We start from the raw sequence: 27892 nt of genomic DNA, 5'->3' as shown, positions 1-27892 counted from the left end.
CTTCTCCATCACCCCACCGGCGCACCCAGGGGAATACGCCGAATGCTTTTGCCACAGGATGAATTTACTGTTGGGTTTTTTTAATTAATTCTAGATGCATTTGAGAAGTGAACAAAATGCAATGAGCTCCCAGTGACCTGCGAGAGGATTAGCAGGGGTCTGGATTAACTGTGCTGGGAGGGGAGATGTACCCGGGTGACCGGGGAGGCAGCGGCGCTGCCCCCACCCAGGGGTGATGCTCCCGGGAACCCTCGGGCTCCCCAGTCACCACCACCTTCCCCCTCCCCCCTTCCCTCCTTCCCTCCTTTCTCACTTTCTCTGTTTCTGCCTTTCTCTCTTCCTTCCTTCCTGCTCTTCATTTTTCTCTTTCTTTTCTTTCTTTCTTTCTTGCTTGCTTGCTTCCTTGCTTTCTTGCTTTCTTTCCTTCTCAATTTCTCAATTTCTTAATGTCTTAATTTCTTTGTCTTTCTCTTTCTTTCTTTCTTTCTCTCTCTCTCTCTTTCTCCCTCTCTTTCTCTCTTTCTCCCTCTCTCCCTTATCTTTCTCTCTTCCTCCCTCCCTCCCTCCCCCCCCCCTGCCACTCAGGGCTCACCCTGTCCAAGCACCCTGGACGTTGGGGAACCCTCTGCTGCGGGGGGATGCCAGGACAGACCCAAGGGGCTGACACCACTTTGGGGATGGGGCAGCTCTCGTGACACAGCCCACATCCCACCTGGGACCCCACATTCATTCAGCTGTGGAACTGAGTCCTCCCCAAAGCACCAAAGCTCCTGGGGGGACAAACCCCCCCCGGCCCCAGGCCGGCCGTGGCAGCACGGGGAGCCGGCAGCTAAATAAAGGCGAGCAACGTGGATCTGTCGGAGCAGGCGGCTGCCTGCGGCTCGTACTTTATTTAGCACAGTTTTGTTTGGAAATACGCTTTCTCGAGTTCGCTGAAAGCTGAATTTCTGGTTTGGTTTTAATTTGAATGCTGGAGCCCCACGCTGCTGCTGCGGGAGGCTCAGGCTGGGAGAGGGCTCGTGTGAACGCGTGGAAACCCAGGGCTGGACAGGCTCTGCTGCCGGCACCGGCCCCGTGGTCACCCGGCGTTTCCTTGGGTCGTGAGTGCCACCCTCCAGCATCGCCCCGGCATCTGCCCACAACCAGAGCTGCCCAGGGTGCAGGCAGAGGAGATACGGGAGATCACATCCCCCTCGCCGCCCCCTTCCCTGGAGTTTCACACCCCTGACCATCACAATTTGACCCCCTGGGAACAAACTCAAAACTTCCCCTAATACCTGGAGCCTCTTAATGCCACTGCCGGCCCCAGCGTCGGCACAGACAAACCCGTGCTGGGTGTCGGGCAGGACCGGGACCGTCCCCTGCCGCTCCTGCCACGCGTCTTATGCAGCACTAATAGCGTTAACACGTAGGAAACAAAACAGGCCCATAATATTAATAGCGGGAAGGAACGGCCCACAGCTCCCCGCCGGCTCTGAACACAGCGACGCCTTGGACTACCCCAGCTAACGAGCTGACATTAGAGGCAACGACTCCTGCCACTAAACTGCAGCAACCAAACTCCCACCGCGGAGCGGTTTCCCGCAGAGAATCCAAGTGTCTCCAGCAATCTGCCAACTGCACGGCTAATTTTATTTATTTATTTTTTTAAAAGGGAGTTAAATGTTACAACAATATAACAATATTCTGAACAGCCAGCGCACCGGGAAACTGTGTCGAGTGCCGGGGAGGTCATTAGTTAGAGCCGGCTGAATGTGTCGATGCGATTTATCACCACACCTTTCCCTGTACCTCTGGAGGGGATGTGTTTTGGGGCCAGGGAGGCAGCGACCAGGCTGCCATTCCCCCCCTGCTTTGGATTTTCTCCCGACTTATGGAGGCACGCGGGGAACGGGGCTGCATTTGAGCGGGATCAACCCGGGTGGAGACTTGTAGGAGCCAAGCTGGGACACGCGGGTCCCCTGGCAGGAGAGATGACCGTCCAAGAGGGGACGGCATGAGGAGGTCACGCTCGGTGCTGCTGCCTGCCCTGGGCTGGGAGATAACGTTGCTATCTCCTGCAGCGATGCCCTTCATGCCCCAGCAGCGGGATGGCAATGTCAGTGGAGAAGAGGGAGCTCTGCTCCTGGCATGGGGCTGCGGCCATGACGGCACAGCCGAGGGTCCCCAAACTGCTCCTGCACACCCCATCCCAATGGAGTCACCCAGCACTGAGCACCCACAAAATGGGGGGGGGTAGCAGCAGAGATGGGGGCTCCTCCAGCTGAGATGCAAAGCAGGGAGCTTGCAGCCGGCCCCTGACCAAGCGTGTCCCCACCGTGCTGGGGGAGTGCTGCTGCCTGAATAACTCCTTCCTCTGACACCCCATCTTTGGGATCTTCCAATAAATTAAGGGTCGACACAGGGTGGACCAGACCCTGACAAATCCAGAGGATAAATGACCCCCTGCTTCCCCTCTGCTGCCAGGGAGGACAGGCGAGAGACACAGTGCATTCCTAAAGAGAAAATACTGCTCTGTTTTCACAGGGACACGGGTAGAAAACAGCCACGGGCACGCACCCCTCCCCTGCACCCCCAAGCACCCCCGTAGTACCAGTAAGCAGCCAACACATCACTGTCTGCAAGACTTGACAGCGTACAGAGGAGGGAAACTGAGGCACAGGGGACAAGCAAGGCCCTTGGCGGGGAGACCAGAGGTGACGGGGTGCCTGGAGAGGTGCTGGCACATCCCTGTCCCCCTGAGCCACGTGCAGGTGCCACCATGGACACGGGAGGAGAAAAGGAGCCACGTGCAGCACTCAGCACCCCTGGGACCAGGTGGCTTGTGCTTAAGCACCCCAAAAGTCCTGCTAAATGTGTCCTGGATCAGAGGAGATCCTGTGAAAGATCCCTTTGGAGGTTTAGTCCCCAACTCCGTGGCATGATGGGGGGGGGCTGAACATCACGGCCCAGCCCGCTCCGTGCCCGTTCCAGCCCCAGCAGCACCAGCACCCAGCCCCGCTCCAGCACTCACAAGCCACGGTGACGGGACCCCAGGGCCGTATGTCTGCCCCCGCTGCCCCCCCGCCACTCCCGGGTGATGTCCCCCCCCTGCCCAGCTGCAGCATGGGGGGGGGTCGGGAAACACCACAGCACCCACAGTCCCCCCAGCCCGCAGCCAGCCCCGCCGCCCCACTGCGTCCTGAAATCCCATCTCGCTCGCCTGGGAAACACCCGTTATTTGTCTGTCCGCTCGCATCCGTACGGCTGGACAGCAGGACATGGCCGGGGGTGAGGATGAGGGCAAGGGGGGGCCAAAGGCCTCAGCAGGTACAATCAGCACTGGGGGCTGCCAAAGGGTGCCCCAAAACTCCAGGGGATGCAGCCAGACTGCCCTGCCCCTACCCTTACCCAAACCTGGGGTACCCGCAGCCCCTTCCCCCATACCTCTTTCCCCACAGCCCCCCCGCAGCCCCCCCGCAGCCAGTCCCAGCTGCCCCGGCTCAGAGGACGGCTGTTAATACCCCAGCAAATCGCCCCGGGAAGGGCCAGAGCCCCGGCCGCCCCTGCGATCAGGGGGGCTCTGGCCAGACCCCGGGATGAGGGGGTCAGCCCTTACCTGGCACGTGCCCGGGGGGGTCTCCCCAGCGCTCCCCGGCCATGGCTGCGGGGCGCAGGGTGCCCCGTGGCCCTGCTGCAGCCCGGGCGAGAGACAGAGAGTTTTAATTGAATTTCTAGATTATCCTGGGGGAGAAGTTGTAATCTCCTTAAATCCAACCTCTGGTCGAGTTCCGTAACCTACTGTCCTGTGCAGGAGAAGGGATTTAGCAAGGGGGAGGGGAGGTTTCCCAGCCTGCTGATGCCCTGGACCCCGCACCCCGCAGGATTTGTCCCGCAGGACGTCAGAGATCTGCTCCCGGCACTCCCACGGTCCCAGAAACGAAGGCTCTGTGGTGGCGATGCCCTGTCCCCTCTTCCCATGTCCTGCCACAGCGACCAGGGGTGTCCCAGGAGCCTCCCAGAACCGGCGGGGCTGGGACATGGGTGATGGAGATGTCTGCTGCTGGGCGGAGGGAGCTGGCTATGGGGTCAGTCGGGTCTTTGGAGGGTGAAGATGAGCCCCCCCCGGGTGGGACTCGTGGCTTGGAGGTGTCTGGGGCGTTGAACTGAAATATCACCTAGCCTGGCTGCGCCCGGGGTGCCGGTGGGATGTGCAAGTCCCCAGGCAAGTCCCGTTCTCCACCTGGGCTGCAGTGGGTGCCTCCCTCCTGAAAAGCCCCGTCCCTGGACCGCGTGGGCCAGAGGGTGTTTTTGGATGCATGACCTTGGGGTGTCTCTGTGCCCACCACGTGCGCTCTCCTCCATCACATGGCCCTGGTCTCTCCTGCATGCTCCCAAATCTGGATACGTGCTGGGCTCCAGCGCTGGCCCCAAACCATCCCAAATGCCAGCAATGGGGCTGCGGGCAGATGATGGCAGAGCCGAAATCAGCCAGCTGCGCTCCTGCCTGCCCTGCACCTCCGTTGTGCCATTGCCGGGGCCTCTGGAGGGACTCAGGCTCCCATCAAGGATGGTGGGTTCCCATCCAGCACATGCCAAGAGGCTCTTGGGGGGGGGAAGGCACCAACCCTGCTCCAGCCCCAGCATGGGGGGGATCACTCAGCTGCTAAAAAGCACCAAGGGAAGAAAGGGAAAAGGGGACTGAAAGGGCAAATGTCTTCAAGCGGATTATATCACCAACCAGATGGAGATGAGCTGAGGGCTGCCGCATCGAGGGGCTCCCATGCCACAGGTAGCACCAGGGCAGCGCTCGGCAGCATCCCTGGGGTAGCACAGGCATGAATTATTTTAAGAGCCCTCTCACGGAGCGATTGCTTCCTGCACCTTAGGGTTAGAGGCAGAAGGTGATGGATCTGGACCCCGTTCAGCCCCAGCTTGCCTGCGGCAGGACTAATCCTGCACCTCCCACTTACCCAGCTCCCATCAATGTCCCTTTCCCAAATCCCATTACTCCCAAGGTGGGTTTTCCCATGGATCTACGCTCTCACCCAATGCAAACCCCCTCCCAGGAGCCGTGTCTCCCGCTCGAGGGAAATCGCATGTGTGGGCAGAGCCTGCACCCGGGAAATGTTTATCCTGCAGGCGCGACGTGCGGCAGGTCAGGAGCGATGGGGCTGCCAGCCAGAGCCGATGGAGCCGTGAGCCACGGGGAGAGCGACGCCGAGCTGCAGCCGGTGCCGAGGCGCTCGGCGTCACTCTCCCCACGGTAGCGTTTTGGCTGGGGATCTCATCTCCTCCCAGAGAAGAGCGGGATGAGAATAAGAGCCAGCTCGGGATGCACAGGTCCCATCCAGCAAGGGGAGATGGGATGTAAGCAAGGCTGAGCCATCAACCACTCATCAGCATCCTCCACTCTTTTTTGGGGCTTCAAACCCACAGTTACTCCTGCTCTGGCCAAGCATTAGCAATTGCTCAACTCTCGGTGAGAAATACAACCCGTGCCCCACTGTCCTGGCCAATTTTCCTGGCTCCTTGGCCATGCCGGGATAAAGTTGCCATTTCCACCCCAAAAGCGACTGCGTTTCCAGCGCCTTTCGGCATTGCCGTGGGTTAAGGTGTTGGAAGAACCCTAAACTTGACTTTGAATCCCAGGAGGAAGGAGATGGGGAGGAAGGACATGCCATGCTCAGGCAGAGCCACCCTCCCAGCCCTGCTTACCCTGCGATCGCAGCGAGAGCCACAGATGCTGAGCCCGATGCCGGTGGCCGAGCGAGCAAGTGGCGGGGACTTTGCAGGGCAGCACGCCGCCGCCGTCCTGGCTAATTGCTCCCGAGCTCAGATTACAGCCTCTCCTCTTCCCTAAATGTACAGGAGCTGGCACCTCTGCTGCGGCCATGGGGAGCCACTGCCAGCGAGGGGGACATCCACCTTCGGTGACATTTCTATGGGGTAGCAAAATTGCGGTCTTGGCAGCGTAGGAAGCCCAAGATACCTTAATGATCTCAAGGGACTGGAAGAGAAACAGCTCGAAGGGGATTTCAGAGATTTTGGGGATGCAAAGGACCAGCCATAAGGATGCAACAAAGTCAGACCTGAAGGATCAGACACTAGCCTGGGGCGAGGCAGTTGGTGGTCCAAGGCAAGACTTTGGTTCTTTGATCTTGCCATTTAATGATGGCCATGACCCAAACCCCATCTTCAAGCGTTTCCCAAGGGAGAAAGAAAAATCCCCCTCCTTTTCTCTTGGGGGTGACAAATTCCCCTGGCACACACATGATGCTGCCTGTCATCTTCAAGATGAAAGAGGGCTTTGCACTGCTTTGCTGCTACTGGTTTTCCTCCAGCTCATGGCTCTGCACACACCAGTTCAAGAGTTTTGGTGTCTTTTAAATCCTCCGAGGGTTCCCTTTACCGCTCTCGTTCCTCGAGCTGAGCCTGGTTGGAGGAGATCTTCTGGGAAGATCTACCTGGGAAGGGGGTACCGGGTTTCTGGCCCTGGGTTTCTGCCTTTTTTCACCTTGCCCCAGTGTCACTGGGGAGCTGGACACCCCCAGATTGCAGACATCACCCCAAACCCAAGTAGTTGCGAGGACGGCAAAGCAGGGCAGGGTATTTTGGGGACCGTCTTTATCTGCCGCAATGAAGATTTAGCACAGGCATTGCATAACGCCGGGGGGGCTCGCTGCTCCCCGTCCCCTCTCACCATCAGGGATCAGCAGCTCAATTAATCCTCCCTCATTCCCTGCCCGCGGGTACCAGCCCCGGGTGCCCTCTCAGCCCGGCCCCGGCAGCAAGAAATCAAATCTCTGCCCGACATCAGCATCCACTGGGGCTGGTACCCCACAAGCTGGGGTGGGGGGGGGGCACCCCACCACCACTGCTCAGGGCTCCCTCCTCGTTTGGGAAGCCCTGTTCAAATGGGGGTGGCCATGAAGGTACCCACCAGGCAGATGTGGAAGTCCCTAAAATAACTCCCTTATTATTTCCGTGCCCCAGCCTCGGGCGCTGTCGTGCGTGACTTCGTTAAGGGGCCCGGCAGCTCCAGGCTCTGTGGGCAGAGACCTGGGCATTTAAAAGGTTGTTTTCAAACCAGTGAGGTTCAGCACACGCCCGGTTACTTTCCCTCCCCTGCTCCTTTGCACAGCCCAGGTCACTGATGGAGGGCTTGCTCAGGCACACACTGTGGGATTGCAAAAGCAATAAAATAGAAGCCAGGAATCCCTTCTTTTTTTTTTTTTTTTGCCAGTCCTAAAATCCAACCCCGCCGTGTGTTCCTGGACAACCCTACAATAAACAAGGTGAGTGCAAAGCCCGGTGTTGGTGAGCCCGGGCACCGCTGTGTGTGCACACGCAGGTTGACAAGGAGCAGGGCAAACCGAAACACCAGCAAGGGAAGATTTTGGGGGACAAAGGCAGTGGCACGCTGCTGCCAGCCACAACGGCCAATCTAACCCCTGGGGTCCCAGTCCGGCCGCCAGCATCCCTTGGAGGTATAAAGCCAGACGTCGCGCAGCATCGCGGCATGGCTTGGGTGGCAGCGGGCGGGCACGGAGCAAAGTTCCCTGCGGCTGGGGCAGCGGTCAGGTCTGGTGGCACTGGGGAGGGTGGGACACGGTGACATGCCTCCGGTGAAGAGCCGCACGGACAGTTACACAACGCCGCCCTGGCTGCCCTTGGCTGCGTGCGCCGTGCACGCTCCTATCGACACGGCCCCGGCCGCCCTCCAACATCCCCGTGGGGAGATAACTTTGCAAGTGGCATAAATGCAAGCACACGTGAGCAGGGGGGCCCTTCTCCAGCCCCCCCCAGCCCCGGACCTCCTGTAGCGGTCACCAGCGATGTTTGGGGGTCACCAGCGATGTTTGGGACTCGCCAGCATCGCACTGCCCCTGGCTCGGCCGTGCCGATGGCAAGGAGGTTGGGAGGGCTGTGACGGTGCTGTGCAGAGTAGGGGGGACATGGCGAGCACCCACCACCAGCACCCCGCCAAGCCATCACAGCGGCTAAAGCACCGCATGGCCCCGACCCAGGGATTTTTAGGACATGAAGCACCAGCCAGAAGGATGCAACAAATTAAACCCTTGGGGATGTGACACCAGATTAGGGTAAAGCAGTCAGTGGCCGCAGGCAGGACTTTGGTTCTTTGAACTTGCCATTTAATGATGGCCATGACCCAAAAAGCACCTTCAAGTCTTTTTCAAGGGAGGAAGAAAAATTGCCAGCCTTTTCTGCTGGAGGTGAAAAACACTTGCTGGTCCCACCGGCGCTCACACCAGCAGCAAGGAGCCCTCCCCTTAGCGCAGCGGCAGGGTGCAGCAGGGACGCTTTCACCCATAGAGAAGGGGAAACTGAGGCACAGCAGCTGGATGGGCCTGAGCGTGGGGACTGGCAGCAGCCCATGACATCGCCTTCCCCCCAGCCTGGCCTGGCCTGAGTTCGAGGTATTTATAAAGTCGATAAGGGAGCAGAAAGAATTTTCCAAACGCCAAGGTTACGTAACCTCCCCGCGCCCTCCACGGACGTCATCTGTAATTAGAGGCTCGGGGGGAAGCGGAGAGCACCACTGCCAGTGTCACCCCAAAAGGCTTCACCCTCCTCTCCCTCACCGCGGCGGGTCCCCAGGGCCAGGCACCGGCCCGCACCATCGCGTGGGACCCCATCCCTGGGGGACACCGGTGGTATCGCGGCCGGTACCCCCCACCCTGTGTGTGGGGGCCCAGGTTTCTGGCTGGGCTCTGGGTGGCTGGTCCCCCTGGGGTGCGCACACCCCTCAGCCCATCCCGGCACGCACTGGATGTCAAAGCGAATGACAGCCCGAGCGCGGCTGACATTGCCATGGTGACTATCAAACGCTGCTGCTGGGAGGACGCGTGCGGAAATGCTGCACCGGCACCTGCCCCCACAAAGCACTGACACCCCCCCCAGGGACTGCAGGTACCCCCTGCCCCCCACCAGCCCCATTTCCACCACTTTTTGCCCCATTACACCCACAGGCAGCTTCCAAAACCTCCTCCATCACCTGCCAGCTGCCTCCAACTCTACCAGCCGTGCCTCAGTTTCCCCAGTCCTGTGCTTGCCGCCCGGAGGGGGGGTGTCCCCTCCCCGGGATATTTTTCTCTCGCCCAACTTTGGCCAAGGCAGCAGAGTTGGAGGGATGCTGAGCGAAGGCTCCGTCGCTGTGGCAACCTGCCGCGGCCGTCTCCAGGCGACGGCCCGAGCCTGTGCGGGCGCGGGGATGCTGCAGAGTCACTCTGGAGGCAAAGCAAGAGGGACCAGAGCAGCGGGGGGAGGAATCCATAGGAATGCCAGCCCCCCCCCCCCCCCCCACTCCTCTAACAAACCACAGCCTGGATTGTTGTAATGGGGTGTAAAAACACCCCAAAAACGGCCACCAATTTGACTCAGGAAGCCAGCTGAGCACCGACAATCTCGTGGCACCCCAGGCTGGCTGGCGGCGATACCAGCAGGATGCTCCTGGGCGAGCGCGGGGCCTCGCCGTTTTCAGGGACACCTGCAGGGCTGTGGAAATAATTGCTGGTAATAAGCCTGTTAGCCTCTTAACCCTCATTAAGCAGCTTAGGGGTGACACGCGCCATTATACGCAAACCCGGAGGTGGAGAAGGCCCTTGTCAGGGCAAAGGGGTGTTACTGATGGGGACGGGATTTCAGCGGGTGCTGCGGGGGGTGCCATGGGGGGCACAGCTCTGTCCCTCCCCTCGGCAAGCTCCCCTCCTGCATCCAGCCCCCCTCCCCGTGGTTGCTCTTTGCCAGTCGGGACCGTTGGCAGCTCCCGGCAGCGCTGAGCAGCAGGCAGGGATGGTGATGACGGGCCATCATACCCGTGTGACGAGTGTGGGAGGTCTCAGCCACAGTCACGCCGGCGGGGGGGGGAGCGGAGTGGCTGACAGTGCGGGGCGACGGCCCGGCCAGTGCCCGACACCACAGCAGGGGAATGGAGCGGGACGTTTCTAATCGCTCCAGTTGGAAAAGGTCCCATTTTTACATTTGCTAAATTAAAGGATGTCAGCATCTGATGCCAAGCTCAGACTCCCTCGGAAATTTAAACTAATGACAGTGAAGAAAATTAGCTGAAACCAGAGCACAAGCGCTCCCACGTTATCCAGCCGCACCAGCCCTGCCCAGCCATGACCATAGCAGGGTTTCGATGGCAGCTTGCAAAGCACCAGCCATCACAAAGATCTCAACTTTTTGCCCCAAAATGCAACCTTGCTCATTCTGCTCAGTCAGAAAGTGCATTGCTGGTACCTGGGTAAGCGAGGCTGCCGTGCCGGGGTGCCCAGCGAGACCCCCATCCTCCTCCAGCCTCCCAAAGGGCAGACAGCTCCCTCTTTCACACGTACAGCTGCTCTGCACAACGGGGTTTCGATCAGCACGGGGTGGAAATGGGGAGAGCAGAGTGGCGAGTGTGATGTCTGGATTTCTCCAGATCTGGTGATTCCTACAGCCGGCTCCATCCTGCCCAGCCCCACACGGGCAGGCAGCAGAGTCCTGGCAGAGCACCGGTGTCACCGGCTGCCGCACGGCCCCTTCGCTGCCCCTCTCCCCGATGGAAATACCTGGGCTGAGGCGAGGGTTTCAGTCCCCGGCGCTCTCTGGGCTCCGCTGGGGCGTTTTTGTGCTGCAGCTGAGCAAAACCACGGGGTGGTGGTTGGGGTTTTTTTTTTTTCCTTTTATAATTTTCTCTGCAAGATAAAATTAAACAAACAAGCCCTTCTGGGAGCAGCGCGAGGAAGGGAGCCTGCTTTCCTACAGATGTGCGTGTCCTCAGCGATTACAACCGCCGAATTAAGCTTTCCCTGTGGCTGGGACATTTGCACAATCCCCCTCCTTTGCCTCCTGTGGCCTTGCTGGTAGCAGACCTGCTCGCTCCGCAGCCTCCCTCCCCATGAGGTCATTACCCAAACACCTATTTTTCACAAAAGCTTCGAGAATAGGGGTTTTTTTTTTCCCCTGACCTCATCATCTCACCATCAAATTAATGTTCTTGAGCGTGAGGCTGGGAGCACTCAGCAAAGCGGCACACTCTGGCAGAGAATAGAATAGAATAGAATAGAATAGAATAGAATAGAATAGAATAGAATAGAATAGAATAGAATAGAATAGAATAGAATAGAATAGAATAGAATAGAATAGAATAGAAGAATGCGGTTGGGCATCTCCCAGGGGACGGGGCTGCAGAGGAGGGGGAATGCTGTGAGTCAGGAGCAGAGAGGAGGTTCCCAGCTGCCCTCTGAGCCTCGGCTGTGACCCCTAAACCAAAGAGGAAAGGCTGTGGCACAAGAATTGCAAACACACCTAAACTTTCCAGCTTCATCTGATTCAGGAGCCAGCGCAGAAGCCGTTGCCATAGCTTTGCAGACCACCGGTGGGTTTTATAGCGCAATCTGGACCACGGATCTATGCAAATCCCCAAGGCAGAAGTCTTTATGGAGGCATATGACAACCGAAAAAGAATAGCGCTCAGTGCTCTACTCCCACACGCCACCCCCCAACTTCACCATCATTTAAATCAGTCAAGTTGGAAGAATTCAAATCAACACTGTCGTCACAGAGCCAAGCAAAGAGGTGACACAACTTGGATGCTGCCAGGGAAATTGCCCCCCTGAGACTCCAAACCCATCAGCCCATCACTTTTTGAAGCCCCATTGAGGAAAACAAATGAACTGGCAACCCGCTGCCCCCAGCTCTCCATTCCCTCTGGCCAGGGCTGCCGGCAAGATTTCCAACCAGCCTTCCCCCTGGGATCAACGGGGGGGGACCGCGGGGAGAAAAAAATATCCAAGACATGCTGCTGAGGCTGGAGAGCCACAGTTGGAAAAGAAATCAAAGCTTCCAAAGAGAGAGATGCCAAGGAGATAAGTTGTTCCCAAGAGAAACAGGACATTCCTCTCCAAGGGGGAGGAAGGGAGGAGGAAGGCTTGTACCACCTCTTTCAGCTACCCGGCATAGGTGCTCAGGAGGCTCCGTGCATGGCAGCCTGCTCGGGCATCTTGTCCCCGCTGTGCAGTGCTGCAGACACAGATGGCATCACAGCAACCGACTTTTTTTGTTGTGGTGGTGGGTTTTTGTTGTGTTTGTGGGGTTTTTTTACCCTAAAAGCATGTTTTCAGTTTTTGGGGAAAGGTTGCTGGGTCCTGCCAGCAGCCAGGCAGATGCAGAGCTGCTCTCTGGACTCCCGGAGACCTGCCTGCCTTCCCACACCATGCTTCCAGACCCTCCGGGATCTCAGGGGATGCGGTTTGGTATCGGCAGACTCCTCGGGGCTCTTATGGGAAGGAGGAAAACCAGGTACTTTGCTATTGCCAGAAATGCCAAAATCAGGTCCCAGTCCAGAGGATAAAGGATCAGCAGTTTAGATTTTTCCTCTCAAAACATTTTTGGGTTGCACAAGCAATGGGATCGAGCTGGGAGCAAGCGGGGGAGATCATTTCAGTGCACTCCTGGTTGCTCCCCTGAAGCCACCCAATTTGGCTAGTTCAGCATAATTTCTGCAGCAAATTGTTCCTGCAGGAAGTTTTATACCTGTGCCCTTGGGCAAAGCCCTGACAGCATCCTTCGCTGAGAACAAGCTACCTGCCTCCTCAAGGCAGCACCTGGGAAGGAAGGGAGGAGAGGAAGACGGGGAGCAGAGTCAGCCCAGCTATAAATAACCCCATGGAAAGAAAACAGGACAAAAAGCAGCAAATAGAAACCAATAAATCCAGGAATATGGGTTCAGCTACGGATGCTCTGTGCAAACAGCTCCTCATGGTCCATGTGACCCTGTAGAATCAGGAACAAGAGAAAATGGGATCCATCGCAGCTCAGCGGAGCAGGATGCAGCCCGGCCATCGCCTTTCTATGAGCAGCACATCGAACCGACCCAGAGCCCTGGGCAGGGTGTGCAGTACGCAACACATAGTTCACGGCAAGACCTCATTCACTCTTCTTCATTAAAAAAGATAAAGATGAGAAAGGGGAGAGTTAAATTAAGGAGAGTTAAATTAAGGCGCCTGTTGGACCATGCCGACACAGCACTATCCTGGCTCATGGTGTCACTGGCACCCAGCGATCCCATCCCCAAAAGCGCCAGCAAGCTGTGAAATAGCCTGTGTTTAAGGCAGTCATTATTTGCAATCTGCGATCCCGGAGAAAAAGACAGAAAAAGCAACTTCTCATTTTTACCAATAAAAGGGGAATTACAGAGGCTCAGCAAGCACGGTGGCCAGCAGGTCACAACCAGCAGCGCTGGAGTGATTCATCCTAAACAAGATAGATTTAGTCAAACTAGCCTAGAATAAGGAAGGAAAACAGCCCAGAGTTTGCCCTGCTGATGCCTGCACGGTATTAGCCCATGGAAGCGATGGGGCCGGCAGAGAGGAGACAGAGCGGGATCATCCCCACTGCTGCTTTCCCCACCGCCTCCAGAAAAACGAATTAAAAGCTTCAATCCCGGCTGCCGCATCTGGATACCGCACTGAAACACATTAAAGAGGGTTTATTTTTTTCCTCTTGTCCCAGCCCATCTTCCCGGAGCACATCAGTCCCTGTCCCCAAAGGCTGCCGGAGGAGCCGGGGAGCAGGCACTGCTCCTCAGCATCCACTGGACTAGTTTTCCCTAGGAAATCATCCAAGCCACTTCAGTTTTCTTTGTAACTTATTATTAAAGCTGAGCAAATAATTCAGGGCAAAAGCTCCAGGAACAACATTTTGCCTTTTCATTTTCTGCTCTTGAGCTGTCTGCGATTTTCCCAGCGCTCGGGAATGATTTAAAGACCTGTCTCCGGACGGGAGCGCCTTGCTGCGACGGCGGCTGCGAGTGTTTGATGGCCTGAATTTCACGTGCGCAGATGAGGACACACCAGACACGTAAGGATGGATGAGCCTTTCCTGGTACCCTAATTAGACAAGCAGCATTGGCAAGTGAGTTTTTGAGTGGTTTTATGAGTTTGAGACCTGCAAACACTTCGTGCAGGGTTAATGACTGTCTGTTCGTTAGGCAAGGCTCGACGATTGCTTTGCTTTATAGCTCATTTTTCCAGCCTACGGTACCAGCCCGGACGCAAGATTTCCAGGGAACACCTTGTTCCCAGCCTCTCTTTGCACCCCAAAACATCACTAAGGACACGGGAAAGACGTGAGGAGGATGGGACCATGGGCAGAGCCGTGGGGCTGTCAGGCTGCGACAGCTCTGACCTTCCAGCGCCGCAGCCATCCCAGGCATTTGCTTCCTCATTAGCGGAAAGGTTAGGGAGAAGGGATCAGCTCTGTGCAAACTCCCCATGGTGCTCGCATGACGCAGGCTGGCAAAAGCAGCTCACCCCGATGCTCGGGCAAACACCAGCCAAAAGAAAAAAAGAAAAAAAAAAAAAAAAGCAGGGAGGGGAGAGCCACGGTCACGGCTTGCGGCGCAGGGGTGCCCAAATCAGAGGTCCTGTAGTCATCCCCCTCCACCCCGTCCACCGCTCCCTGGGAACCCCACGCTGGGGTAAAGCAGAGTCCGTCCTCGAGGCCATACAAACTCCCTGCTCTAAGAGATGCCCTCGACGCCTTTCCCGGAGCACAAGGGCTGGTGTTACTGGTGGCTGTGACCCCAGGCACTCAGCGGGGATGCGGCAGGGGCTGAAGAAGGGACTCCCTACCCCGGAGGTGGAGCATGAGAGCCCGCATTGAGGGAAATCACGTCCCGTTCGGGGACCATCACCCAGCCCTGGAGAAAGGAACCGCTCCCAGGTTTGGGCAGGGCAGCCACTGCCGCCCGGTGTGTTTGCTTTCGGGACGGAACAAACCGATGACATTAACCTCCCGCTGCAAAGACCCCCCCAGAGCAGCTCATGCGCAGGACAGAAAGGAGCCATTGAATGTCCCCCCAGCACCCGAAAAGGGCTGAGGCCGCTCTTGGGGCCATCCCAGGTGACCAAGCCTGCGGCTCCATTAGTCCCTGCTGGAAACCCCTCTCCAGCCGAATGGCTTTCTCCTCCCGTTGCATAACTGCACTTTGTCGAGCAGACCCAGCCGCTGGCGATGCATTTTCTCCAGCCTCGCTGCTCTCCTGCGATGTTTTCGTTATTCCTTTCACTCGCTCTGGACCGTCTCCGAAGCACCCAGGGAGAGGGAAAGGAGAGACAAACCCAACATTCGTCCCACCCATAAAGCAAAACCCAGGATGAAAAAAGGGGGGGAAAAAAAGCACAGAGTGGTGTCAGGTGCCTCTCCCCAACCCATCCCCTCCTGGTTTGCCTGTGGGGGTTTGACAAAAGTGCTTTTTGGCTGACAAAATGATTACAGGGTGCTGAGACAGTAAGTTGCACATGGATTTCTTTCCTGCATTTCAAGCAGGGCGAGGACACGGCTGCAAAAGCAGCTGCACTTCTGGAGGGGTCACAGTGGTGGGGGAGAGGGGAGGTGGCAGGAGGGGGGATTTGGGGAGAGAAGGAAGGAAGGATATTTTCTGCTTGGAAATAAAGCAAGGAGCCGGCGGGTGGGAGTGTGCACGAGTGTGCGAAGCCAAAGGCAGGCGATGCTGCAGGTCCATGATGGAGTGGGGATGGGTTTGGGAGGATGCTGTGTCGGTGCCTGGACCAGCCCGAAGTGGGAAGGGGAGAAGCTGGAGCCGCTGCCCCCCTGAGCAGGGTCAGATCCTGTGGCCTTGCCGGGGGCGGGGGGGGAGTTCAGCAGCGGCAGCGCTGGGAGCGTGCGTGCAGCATGCGTGCATCTCCCCCGTGGGAATATAGACTGAACGGGGCAGAGCGGGGTGCCCTGGGCACACTTGGACTCCCCGTGCCTGCAGGCAGTGGGTGCTGGGCAGGGGGAGGAGGAGAGGAGGATTTCAGCTCCAAACTCAATCTGTTGGAGAACTTGGCCTGCTCCCCGTCAAGCTGAAAATAGCACATATGTAAGGACGTGCACGCAGTGCTGGCTGTGTCCTCGCCGAGCGCTTCCTTCCTGCTGCGCTCCACGCAGCGCCCCAGCCCTCTGCCTGCCGCCTCCGGCCCCCCGCAGCCCCCGCATCCCCCCCACGGGGGCCAGGTCTCAGGCAAGAGATTTTTTTTGCTCCTTAGAGCATCCTCATATTGGCAAAGCAGGGCCGGTGCACGAATGCGGAGCTGGAGCCTAGTCCTTTCACCTTCAGCCGCTTTTCACGTTTACCGTGAGGTCCATCCAGCGGCGGCATCCCCGCCGTTATCATCTGGAGCGGGTGAAGATGAGTGTGGCTCACGGCAGGAGCTGAGCTTTATTAGAAACAGGCATCTGGCTCAAGCCCCCCCCGCGGCCACCAGCCTGGGCTGGGGCTCAGGATGGGGCCATGAGCACGCACTAGTGTCCAGGCAGCTGCAGCAGTGGGTGAGGAACCTCCACGAGTCCCCATTCCCCCCGAAATTTATCTCCAAACCCATTACTGGCCATGAGAAAATAAAGACATCGTCCTCCTCCGTGGGGGCATGTGCTGCCCAGCTGGGGTCGAGCCCCGGCCCTCAGGGGGACGGTGAACTAGCAGAGCGTGCAGCAAGCTGGAGGATGGAGATAACCCTGGCAGCAGCTAGAGCTGATTCCTGCAGCAGAGGAGGAAGAAAAGAGGCCGAGCTCCCCGTGGGCATCGGGCACAGGAATAACGGGAGAGTTCTGTGGGACGTTGGCCACAGCTCGGAGCACGGCTTGTGCAAAGCCACGCTCCTCTCCCTTCCCTGCTTTAAATTCCCCCTACAGAAATGTTCCACTAAAGGCAAGTAACCTGGGGTGGAGGAAGTGCAAAAAAGGAAATAACACCAGGGGCTGGGGAGGACGTACAGGCAACCCGCACGGCGCTTGGCGTACGGCAGAAGAGGGTTGTTGTAAGCACGCAAGTTGTCTTGCGCTCAGTGGGTTTGGGGTGCACTCTATAGCTGCTAGAGGATGATCTCCTAACCAGAGGGAGCGAGCAGCCCTCCGGCCAGGCAGTCTGGCACTTCAGGGCATGGCCCCACAGCAGCACCCAGCAGGAGAGGTGTCGCTTTGTGAAAACACATTTCTCACCCCATATCTCCGTTCTGCCGCGTCGTTGCTTTATGACGACGGCTGCCTCATGCTGCAGACCCCGGCTGGGGACAGCAGCCGGACACCAGGGGACATCACCGGCTGGGCAGGAACCAAGCACAGCTCTAACACACACTGGCATCCGCAGCACACCAAAAATGCACCTGAGCATCGCCAAAACCCCACTGCTTTCCAAAGGCCTCTGAGGAATGGCATTAGTGAGCGTGTGGTATCAGCCCTCCTGAAACAAAGCCATTGTGGTCGAGGCAGGATCCTTATTAATTCTTTCCTCTCTTTCATTTCCATTTTTTCTTGGTTCTCTTTCCAACTGCTCAGGTAGGGCTGGGGTAGGAGCCCCCCCCCCACCAGCCTGTGTCCCTGCAGCATGGTGCCACCGGCGTTATCGCTCTGTGACACGGGGATGTGATGGGTGGTTGCATTTGGGGTCGATGGTGATCTCAGAGGCACACGAGGGGAAGGGAGCCCTGGATGGGGCAGAGACCCCTGGGTGGAGGGGAAAGGGAGGGTGAGGAGCACTGAAATAACACCCCAGGGCTGCTGGGGGCCAGGCAGCGGGGTGGGGGGATGCACGGCTGCGTCCTGGCTCCAGCCATCCTCCAGCTGGGAGGATGGAGACACGAAACCACCACTTACTGATACGGCATCATCATTTGGTGAAACACCCTGCTTCTCCCCAGACACCAACCCTGGGGACAGACTGCAGGGAAAGGGGTGGGACAGGACGCCCTCAGCACCCACAAAACCCACCCAGCGATGGCCTTTCCTGCCTCCACCCGCAGCACCCGCCTCAGCCACCAGCACCGACATACTCCCCCTGCACCCTTGGGTCCCCCCATCACCTTCATCCCCCAGGACCCTTAAAAGCACCACTTTCCCCATTAGATCCCGCATCCTTCGCTCCTGCAGTGCCCTCTGGCAGCAGCCATGCAGCGCCCATTGCTATTGATGCCATCGACCCAGACCCCAGGAGATGCCGACGTGCAGCGGCCCCCGTGCAGGGGACAGCGCGTGGATGCTACATGGCCCCGGGGCTCCTGCGATGCCCACCTGCCCGCCGTTACATAAACTGCCTGGAGCCAGGACTGTTTTCGTTTGTGTTGCCTACAGCACTGTGCTCTTCAACTTTTTTTGCATAACAAATAATTAATAATAATTAATGACTGGGAGAATGGTGCGGATTGCCAGATTTTGCTAATTAGCAAACAAGTGCCATTGCAAAAGTGAGGCAGGCATCACGCGGCCCCCCCCCTCCCCACCGAGGGTGGGCTGTGGCCAGGGACGCAATGGGGATGGTGGTCCCATGGGACTCTCGGCTCTTTTGGGGGGGAGGAGGAGGCAGCGGTGGTGGTGGGATGGGTCAATGGTGCTCGCAGGGTTTCAGCTTGGGCCTCGACGCAGCCCTGCTCCGTGCCCGCATGCACGCCATCGCACAGCATCCCACACCCCGCTTTCTCCGTGCCCTTATTAGAGCCTGGGACAACACTACTTAATTGTCTGATGATGGCACCGCTCCATATAATTAATGGGAAAACCGGCACCAGCTCGTTAGAGAAAAGCCTTTGCTCCAGCAGCCCCACAGCCGAATCGTGCTGGGGATGTTCTTCCCCCGAGGCCCCTTGCAGGTGGGAACTCCTCACTGGGGCGGGGGGGGAGCTGAAAGTACCGGGGACACCCCACTGCATCACCGATACCAGAACATGTGGAGGAATGAGGATGTGAGCCACCGGCTGGGCTGTTCGGTGACACTCAGGGTGTAGGGTGACATGGCAGCTTCTGCCTGGACCTCACCCACCTGCAGGCACCTGGGGGCCTGGGAACACTGACCCTGAGAGGGAGGGGGAAAGGGGAAAAGGGGAAAAATGCAGGCAAAGGCAAAGGCAAAGAAATAGGTAAAGGGAAAGGTAAAGAAATAGGGAAAGAAAAAGGGAAAGAAAAAAGGGAAAGAAAAAGGGAAAGAAAAAGAAAAAGGGAAAGAAAAAGGGAAAGAAAAAAGGAAAAGAAAAAGGGAAAAGAAAAAGGGAAAGAAAAAGAAAGAGAAAAAGAAAAAGAAGAAAAAGAAAAAAGAAAAAGAAAAAGAAAAAGGGAAAAGAAAAAGGAAAAGAAAAACGGAAAGAAAAAGAAAAGAAAAAGAAAAAGAAAAAGAAAAAGAAAAAGAAAAAGAAAAAGAAAAAGAAAAAGAAACAGAAAAAGAAAAAGAAAAAGAAAAAGAAAAAGAAAAAGAAAAAGAAAAAAGAAAAAGAAAAAGAAGAGAAAAATAAAAAAAAGGATGGAGATGAAAGAAGAGAAGAGAGAAGAGAGAAGAGAGAAGAGAAGAGAAGAGAAGAGAAGAGAAGAGAAGAGAAGAGAAGAGAAGAGAAGAGAAGAGAAGAGAAGAGAAGAGAAGAGAAGAGAAGAGAAGAGAAGAGAAGAGAAGAGAAGGAAAGGGACCAGATTCTCTCGTCTTTGATCGCTCAAGCACTGCCTGCTGTACACACATGAGTGTACGCTTGTGCACACGGGAGCGCTGGGAGCAGCAGGGTGCTGGGGCGAGCGATGGACAAAGCCCCTGGACCCGGGTGGCCGGAGCCAAGGATGAAGCAGAGCAAACCCTCTCCCTCTGGCCCCACCACGAAGCCCGTCAGGTCCCACTCGCTTTCCTTAACCCTTGCAGAGCCCCGGTGCCACTCGGCATCGCTCCCGCTGCAGCTCCAAACCAGCCCTGCGCTTTACACCACCCTTAGAGCAGAGTTGTGTGTAATTACGCTTCACTGGCTCTCCTCTGTAACTGCAATTCCTTTCCTTTGCTGAATTGCTTCCCCTTCAGCACCACACATAATCCATTGCACTGTAATTATACGGGAATTTTAATATCTGATGTATTTATAAGATGCACTTAATTCATCAGCCCCTTTAAGTACATTGTCATTACAGCCTTCAGCGCAGTAGGAAGGATGACTCGCTGTCAGATGGAGATTAGCTGGCCCCGTGTGTAACGAGTTTGAGGGCGTTCTCAGCCCAGCTGAGAACCACACTGCCAGACCTGGCCCTGGGGCATCCAAGGCTGGGGAGCAGGACCCCACCGTGCCGGGTGTCCTGGACCCCCCAGCAGGATTGGCGGTGCCAGGGCTCTCCTGCGCTGCTGCAGAGATGAAGGGCAACAGGATCCAGATCAGCACCCGGCCTCCCTTTCCCAAACGTCTGACTCACCCGGCAGGGCTGGATTTGGAATGTCAGAACACTGACTGGCCAGAGTTAGGGGAGGTTTATCCCTGCAGCCCGAGCACTGAGGGGGTCCCCAAGGGGCTCCCCAAGGCAAGGCATCCGCATTTGGATCCGTCCAAACCTACAAAGAAAGTAGCCACCACTGAAGGCTTATTTTTCCTGGCGTTTGTTTCGGTGGCTCCTTTCCAGACGCATCCTAAAAGGGAACCAAAGGCCTTTGAGCCTCTTGCAGCGAGCACAATGCAATGATTTTCCCAGCCCGGGCAGGAGGGATGAGCTCACTGGCGTCCTTGGTTCCCCCTGGCTTCGGGGTGCGGGGTCCCTCTGCCATGCACCGCGGGCGCCGGGGCTGGCCGGGTTGCCCAGGGAGGGCAGCGGGCTTGGCGGTGTGCCGGGGGGGCTGGGCTCTGTCCCACCGAGCCCCGGGAGAAACGCCAGCTGAGCCTGGGAATGAGGGGCAAAGGGGGAGGGAAGGGGGGAGTCGGGGACTCGGTCCGTGTAGGAACTGCTGGCTCTCACTGGTGGGTGACATCACATTTTTTGCACCGGGCTCATACTGGGTTTTCCCGCAGCGCTGCAGTGATGTCCGCACTGCCCCCCAGGCATCCCCGCGGGCGGGCGGCACCCACGGGCGGTGGCATCTGGCCCCACTGAGGCCATCTCAGCATTGGCCACGAGGCACCACACAGACGCAGGTGGCACTGGGTGACCCCGCAGCCCCGGGGGGGGTACAGAGACCCGCCAGGCGCCCACAGCATTGGGTGACCGCTGGGACAGAGCCAGGGCCCCGCGTGCCTCCAGGCACAAACCCTCCTCCTGCCCCGTGTCACCGGGTCATGGCACATGCAGCGAGCTCCAGAGCTGCACCTCCCTGCAAGGATGCTGCACCGAGCGCCAGCACGTACCAACCCCAAGCGGGGACACTGGCTCTGGGGGCAGAGCTCAGGCTGGAGCGGGACATCTCCAGCCTGGGGATATCTGAGGGGCTGGTAATGTCCCATCTCCTCCTCCTCATCCAGAGAGACCCTGGTACCTGCCCCCTGTGGGAGATCATGGCCTCCTGCCTCAGTTTCCCCATCTGCACAGTGGGGCTGTGCGCTCCAAGGAGGGTAGAGATGGGACCGTTGTTGGCAGAGGGTGCCGGCAGGGTCTCTAACCTGACCCTTCGCTTAGGACCGGGCAGGGCTCTCTCTGCTCTCCCCCTCCCCGGCCCCTCCTTCCGCAGGGGGGATTTCAGTTCCCAAGGTCACCGGACAGACAGGGCAGGGGGCAGACGCCCCAGCCCTCATGCCCAGCCAGCCCTGCCAACCACCCCCTCCACGTCCTGGCCACCCCCTGCGGCTTGCCTGCCCCCCAAGAGTCCACTTCCCTCCTTTCTCTCCCCAAAAAGCAAATATCCAGGGAGATGGGCTCCGCGCTGCAGCTCTGCCGGTGGCACTGGCGGCTGAGCAGAGCAGACTGCAGCACGGCCGTTACGTAAGCCCGAGCTGGGCTCCGGGGATGTAGGACACCGGGGTTATCCCCCAGCCTGCCTGGGGGCTGCCACCCCCACCCCACCTCGGCCTCAGGGCTCGCAGAGCATAGGGGGGACGCCCCACTGACTCAGCGCGCACTGCAAGGGGTAGCGGGGGACTTGGGGTGGCCCTGGGGGTTGCTGTGGCCCTAGCGTGGGGCAGGTGGCGGTGGCAGGGGGCAGAAGCCGGGGGACAGACATGTGCAGGAGGGTTGCATTGCTGTGGGGCAGGGACTGGGGTGGGATGGGGCTGGGAGGCGGCGGGTGCTGCACCCACATCCCACTCAGTCCTTCTGCAGCCCTCAGCCATGACTTCACCAGGTCTTATCTGTGCAAGCGAGGGCACCGGGACGGAGCCAGGTGGCCAGGTTATGACTCCTGGGTTGTGCCTCCCTCGGAGTGACTCACTGAGCAGGATGAACGCAGTCGGGGCAAAGGATCCCATTCTCTTTCCCAGCCTGCGTCCACCTGCTATGGCTGCATCCCCATCCCCACATCTCTAGAGGTATCCCTGGGGACAGCCTTCCTGGGGTCAGCCTCCTTGGCATTAGCATCCCTGCGGTCAGCCTCCTTGGGATCAGCGTTCCTGGGAAGAGCATCGCTGACATTAGCACCTGTGGGTCAGCATCCCTGAGGACAGCATCCCTGGTGCCTCCAGCACAGGCAGGGGAGCCAGGATCAGGGCTAAAAGGGAGATCCTTCCCCCACGGGACAGCCCCAGCATTACCTGCCCCACAGCCCTGCGGGGAGGCAGAGGTGAGGAATGGCACAGCCAGCATCACCACCCACAGAGCACCCATGCCCTGTGCCGGTGGCACGGTGACCGGGCAGGCAGTGCTGGCAGCAGCGGGGGTCCTTCAGGCAAGCCCTACCTCAGCTGGCAGGGGGCTGGCAGCATCCCCTGTCGCGGTGTGGGACACGGACAAGGATGGGGACCCCATGGTCCCCCAGCCATGTGGCTTCTCTCTGGCTTTCTGGCAGACATAGTCTGGATCTGGCCATTTCTGTTTGGGGATGGGGGGAAAAAAAAAGCCCAGGCTAAGGCTCCCGGCAATAGGAGATACCAGAACAGGGAATTAATGTTAATTAATTCATAATGACGCTGAGATAGTGATACCAGATGCTTCAAAAGTCCAACAGGGGAATCTGAAAGCGCTTTGCAAAAAACCATCGCCCACCGGCAGTCCTGCCTCGCTGCGAGCTGGGAACAAGGGAGTAAGCTGTGAACCAGGGATCGAGCTGGGACCAAAGCACCAAGCTAGAACAAGGGAACGAGCTTGGAACGAGCCAGGAATGGTTAGAGAGGGGCATGTCCCAGAGAGGTGACAGGCCCACAGTCACCCAGAGCTGTGGGGACAGCACCGGGACCCCCCCCCCCGCAGCCACCTGCCACCCCACTCCCTCCCTTCTCCTTCCCATCCCAACTCAGAAGCTGGAGCGGGGCTGGGGCGGCGAGGCGCCCGCCATGCTCTGCGCCCTGGGCTCAGGGGCTCTCTGGGCCCCTTCATGCTCATTTCTGCTCTCCTCTCCTCCATTTCAGGCACGCCGGGTGCAGGGCAGCTGGATGGGTGGGCACCCGGGGGCCCGCAGGAAGGATGGAGGGACAGGCTCATGATCTGGGACAGGGACACAGGTCCTTCGCCAGCCGGTGTCCCCACACTTGGAGGACAGTTCCCAGCTCCTGCAGCGAGTCGGCGGCACGAGGAACGGGTGCAAGCTGGGCTGGTTCCTCCCTTCTCATCCACAAGAGCCAGCCCTTGCCCTGCGCTGTCAGACCCAAACCGGGCTGGATCTTAGCCAAGAGGCACAGAAGAGCCTAGAAAGGGACTTGAGCCCTGGTGCCACCTCCCCAGCGCTGGGGAACCCAGAGCCAGCACCGGGAAAGCTGCAGCCATGAACTCTGCAGAAACCACAGACAAACCCCTGGGCTTGGAGCCGTTTGCCACCCTGGGACCCAGCCGTCGGGGGGGGTTACGCTCTCCCTGCAGTGATACAACAGCGCCTGCACCCGGAGGGAACTCCCGACACGGGGCTAAGGAAGGTGGTCGAGGCCACGCGGGGCCCGGCAGTGGCAGAGCAGGATGGCAGGGCATGGCCAGGGCATGGCACGGCCAGGGCACAGCGCTGCCATCACCGCTTACATAAGGTGCCCACTCCGTGTGCCACATGCCCGAGCGGCGACGGGTGAGGGGGACAGATTCGTCCCTCCAGCAATCCCCCTTAGTGACGGCGCTCCTGCTCTTTCTAGAGACAGCATCCTCAAAACTGCCAACCCGTCCCCTTTTCTACCCGCGCAGAGGTTGGGTGAGGCTCCTGTCTCTCTCAAGCACATTTACACCCTAAAAGCTGATGTCAACTGGGGAGAAAAATGCCAGATTTAAGCTCGCTGTGCCATTCCTCCAACAGCTCCTCTGAAGTTTATCTGCAGCGGGGAACGATTCCCCCCGCACCGGCAAAGCCGTTCCTGCAGCCTTGGCCAGCAATGGGGAGAGGGGGGGAACCCACGGCAAGCCGTGGCCGTGCCCGGAGCATCACGGAGCACCACGGCACTGTGCCGCGCAGCCAGGGCGGAACACCACCATCCCAACCCAGCTGGTCCCGGGGGACTCACCATACCCCCCGGGGTCATTTCAGGGCTCGGGAAAAAAATCCACTTTGACTTCATAGGTAAAGCAACTCTTTCGGGTAAAGAACAGCAGAGGTGATACAGGATATCAAAGCGTCTCGCAGATGAGAGGCAAGAAATAAAGTGGCCTTTAAGGTGCCTTCCCCAGCAAAGCCGATGTTTTATTAAGCCTATCCGGCATGGATGGGAACGCTCGTTGTTATTCCAGGCCTGAAAGGAGCAGGGGAGGATTTTGTTTAATTTTTTTTTTTAAGTCTTGTTTTCATTATTTTCTGGTGGTTTCGTTGCTTTGTGCTCACACAAAGGGAATTTCACCTGCTGTTCAGAACAAAAGGCCCCGGAAAGTTTTGCGAGTGAGGAGAAGGGGACGAGGGGAAGGAGCTTTACAGAAGCAAAACGAGTCGTTGCAGGGTTTGTTGGGGGTTTTTTTCGCAGCAAGCTGTAAAACATCCCCAGCTCTTTGGTGTCTGCGGGAGACCCAGCACCGGCACGCAAGTCCCCTGTCCCCACCGGTGTCACCCCCGGGCTGGGCACAGGGAGGTCTCACAGCCCTTAGGAGATTGGGGTCAATTCGGGGTGCAGAGCGGGCTGTTGGAAGGCAACAGGATTGCTTCCCATCCTTTTTGCACACAAGCAAAGTCATCGCTACGCTTTCTAAGAACAGGAAAGACAAAAAAATCCAGCCCTCGTTTGCTGACACCACTGCAAAACAGGTGGTTCAAAATCACAAAGGAGGGGGGAGAAAAACCCCTATTTGGTGATTTTGCGCTCATATTGACTGCAAAACTGTCCGGGAACGAATGCTGCTAAATACACACCATTTTTGCTCTAACACTCTTTGCTCTATAATTAAGAGAGACTTCTAAAAATACGAATAGCCTCAAGCACCCAGAGAAGGCGTGCAGGTGCTGCTAACTGGAGGCACTTTAGTACAGCTCATTTTCTGGACAATTTTACTAGCCTGGCTCACTCTCAGCGCCGATACTATTACAGTGATGCAATTATGCTGCTGCTGCTGCTGTCGTCGGCTTGCTTTGCTTTTTTCCCTGCGCTTTGCAGTTTGCCTTCGAAGTGCACACACACACATACACGCACACCCCCCCGCCAGCTCCCAGGCTCAGCCTAAGCGTGCCCCCCGCACCGGCCCGCAGGTCCAGGCAGCCGGGAATCGGAGGGTCACGCGAGCGTGCATCGCACACGCGTGTGCATACACATGTGTGCACATGCATAGGGACATAACCCTGCACGGGCATTTCCAAAAACAGCCAGTGTGCAAAAGTTTTGGCTGAGAAAGCGAGCTGGCCGGGGGAAGCAAGCAGAAGCGAGCGGGAGCCCAGCGAGGCACCAGTGCTCCCCGACAGGCAGCGGCCGTTGGCCACGGAGAGGGGGCCCATGGCACTGGCACGGTGACGGCGGTCAGCTTTGCAAAATTCCCCCTCCCTCCCCCCCAAAACCTGGCATTTCGGGCACAGGGGTGAGGGGGGGAACTTCACCCATGAGGGTGCCGCAGCGAAACTTCACCCTCTTATTTCTCCATTAGGGCTGCAATAGGTGGAAGTGATTGACTCACTATGAGACTGCTGTTTTTGCCTCTGACTTGGGATTAAGACGGAGCCGGAGGAGCGGAGGAGCCGTCGCCCCGGCTCTCTGGCAGGCAGACGCCGGAGCCGTCACTTACCTCTCACTGCATCCAGCCCCCCCCCGGCCGTGGGGCTGCGGGTCCTGGAGAGTTAGCTGGTGGGGGACCCCAGATCCACTCGGGTTTCTCCCAGGACCGACGTTCGGCTGCTGCTTCTTAGGCACAGACCCAACCCCTCCATTCCAAACACAGAGAAAAAAATATATCTTCTTCCAAAAGAAAAAAATGGAAGGGGAAAAAAAAAAAAAAAAAAAAAGGGAGATTTAAAAAAACCCCACGTTTTTTTCTTGGTTCGGTTTCCCCCTGTCACCCCCTGGAGAAAAAAAGAAAAGATAAATCCCAGCGACCGAGAGATCCAGACTCAGGTGAATTTAGCTTCAAACTCCCTCTGTGCTTTCAGAGCCTTCACCCTCAAATGGGCTCTGGAAGATGCTAAGGGACCCATCGTCGCCAAATTGTCATCAAATATCCTTCGGGCTCAACTCCGCTCCTGCCCGGGGAGGGTGGACGTCTTCCCTGCTTGCTGCGTGCTGTGGAGTTGGCAGGGACCTGCCTGTTTCAGCCTCAGCGTGGAGGGTGGGTGAGTTGGTTGGTTGGTGTGGGTTGGTTTTCTTTTTTTTTTTTTTTCTCGCTGCTATTGGTTTTCTTGCTATCTGATCCTGAGCGAGCGCTGCAGCTCGCCGCTTCCCTGCTTTTTTCCCCCAGCTCCCAGCCTTTTGACAGGGAATGAAACACAGACACCCAGTGAGACAGGCTCCGGCTTCTACAAAGCTCCACTCCCTCCTACCGCCTTTGTCCGTGAACAGCAACTACTCCAACTCTGCCCGTAGACACAAGTGAACCTCTGCATCAGCACTTTCCTAATGGCTGCTTCGCCTGAGTCCTTCGGCCCTTCTTCTTCTTCCTCGCTTCCTCTCCTCCACCTTGATGGCTTCCGCTTGCTTTTTCTAGCCCAGCCCCGGCTCCGACAGCCACAGCCGCGATGAAGCAACAACCCTTTCCTGACGGATCCATCTCAGCTCCCCCGCGCCGGCTGCTGCGGTCGGGGGGTTGCGGCCCCGCAGTCCATCACCATCCTCTCTGGGCGCCTTCCATGAAAAATCGATGGCGGGTACCGCGTCCCCGGAGGCTTCGCTCCGCTTTTGGCTGGTTTAAGGGGCAGGGTCTGCGTGTGTGGAGAGGAGTTGGGGGCAGAGGGAGGGCTGGGAATCGAAGCCACTTCTTTTTATTGCAGGCGGGGATTTTTTTTTTTTATTTTATTTTTTCAAGATTGATTGGAGTCCAAGTTTATTTCTTGGTGGTGAGCATTATTTTAAGCCATTTGGGAGGCTTTGGGTGTCTCCAGGTCACCCTGTCCTTATAACAGCAGGCCTTTTTGGAGAGGGTCAAAGTGAAACCCTGATCCGGCAGCCTTTCCCCCCCGCAGCGGGGAGCGGGCGGCAGAGGGATGCTGCAGTGGCCTCACAACCCCGGCTGGCTTCCAGCCAGAGGGAGATGCAAACCAGCCACCATCTGTAATTTTTGTTAGACTTCCTCCACACTCGGTCGCCCGCGAGATCCCAGGGCTGCTGCCTGCTCCTTTTTTGGGGATTCGCGGGCTTCACTCAAAAAAAAAAAAAAAATCACAGGCAGGAGACCTCCAGCCTCGACAGCGATGCTCAACACTGCTCAGCTTGGCTGTCACGCAGCCGGCAGGTCATGTAAAAGCCATAAAGCCCCCCAGGACCCAGCACATGAAGAGGCTGCCTCCCCACCTGCCCCATCTCCCTTTCACATCGCCTCCCACCCCTTCCCAGCCTTCTCTTCACTCTTTGTCTCCCATGACAGGTTTGGGACCAGCAATCCCTCCCTTTCCTCTTCCCTTTGGCAGCATCCGGAGCAGAGACTCTCCTCGTCCGCA

The 27892-nt window shown here is 57.7% G+C and overlaps 1 protein-coding gene across 1 annotated transcript in view; it reads right to left on the bottom strand.

Moving 5' to 3' along the window:
* The window catches only part of LOC104641536 (ATP-sensitive inward rectifier potassium channel 12), a 30783-nt gene extending 4073 nt beyond the window's left edge, over positions 1 to 26710 (bottom strand). The window contains exon 1 of the mRNA XM_075767530.1: positions 26032 to 26710. The gene's annotated coding sequence lies outside the window, so the exon portion shown is untranslated. The remainder of the gene's footprint in view (positions 1 to 26031) is intronic.
* Between the last annotated feature and the right edge of the window lie 1182 nt (positions 26711 to 27892).

The sequence above is a fragment of the Balearica regulorum genome, chromosome 15, assembly GCF_011004875.1.
Source record: "Balearica regulorum gibbericeps isolate bBalReg1 chromosome 15, bBalReg1.pri, whole genome shotgun sequence".
In the NCBI taxonomy this organism is placed as follows: Eukaryota; Metazoa; Chordata; class Aves; order Gruiformes; family Gruidae; genus Balearica; species Balearica regulorum.
Note: the sequence above shows the minus strand (reverse complement) of the source record. Positions and strands in the feature narration are given on the sequence as shown.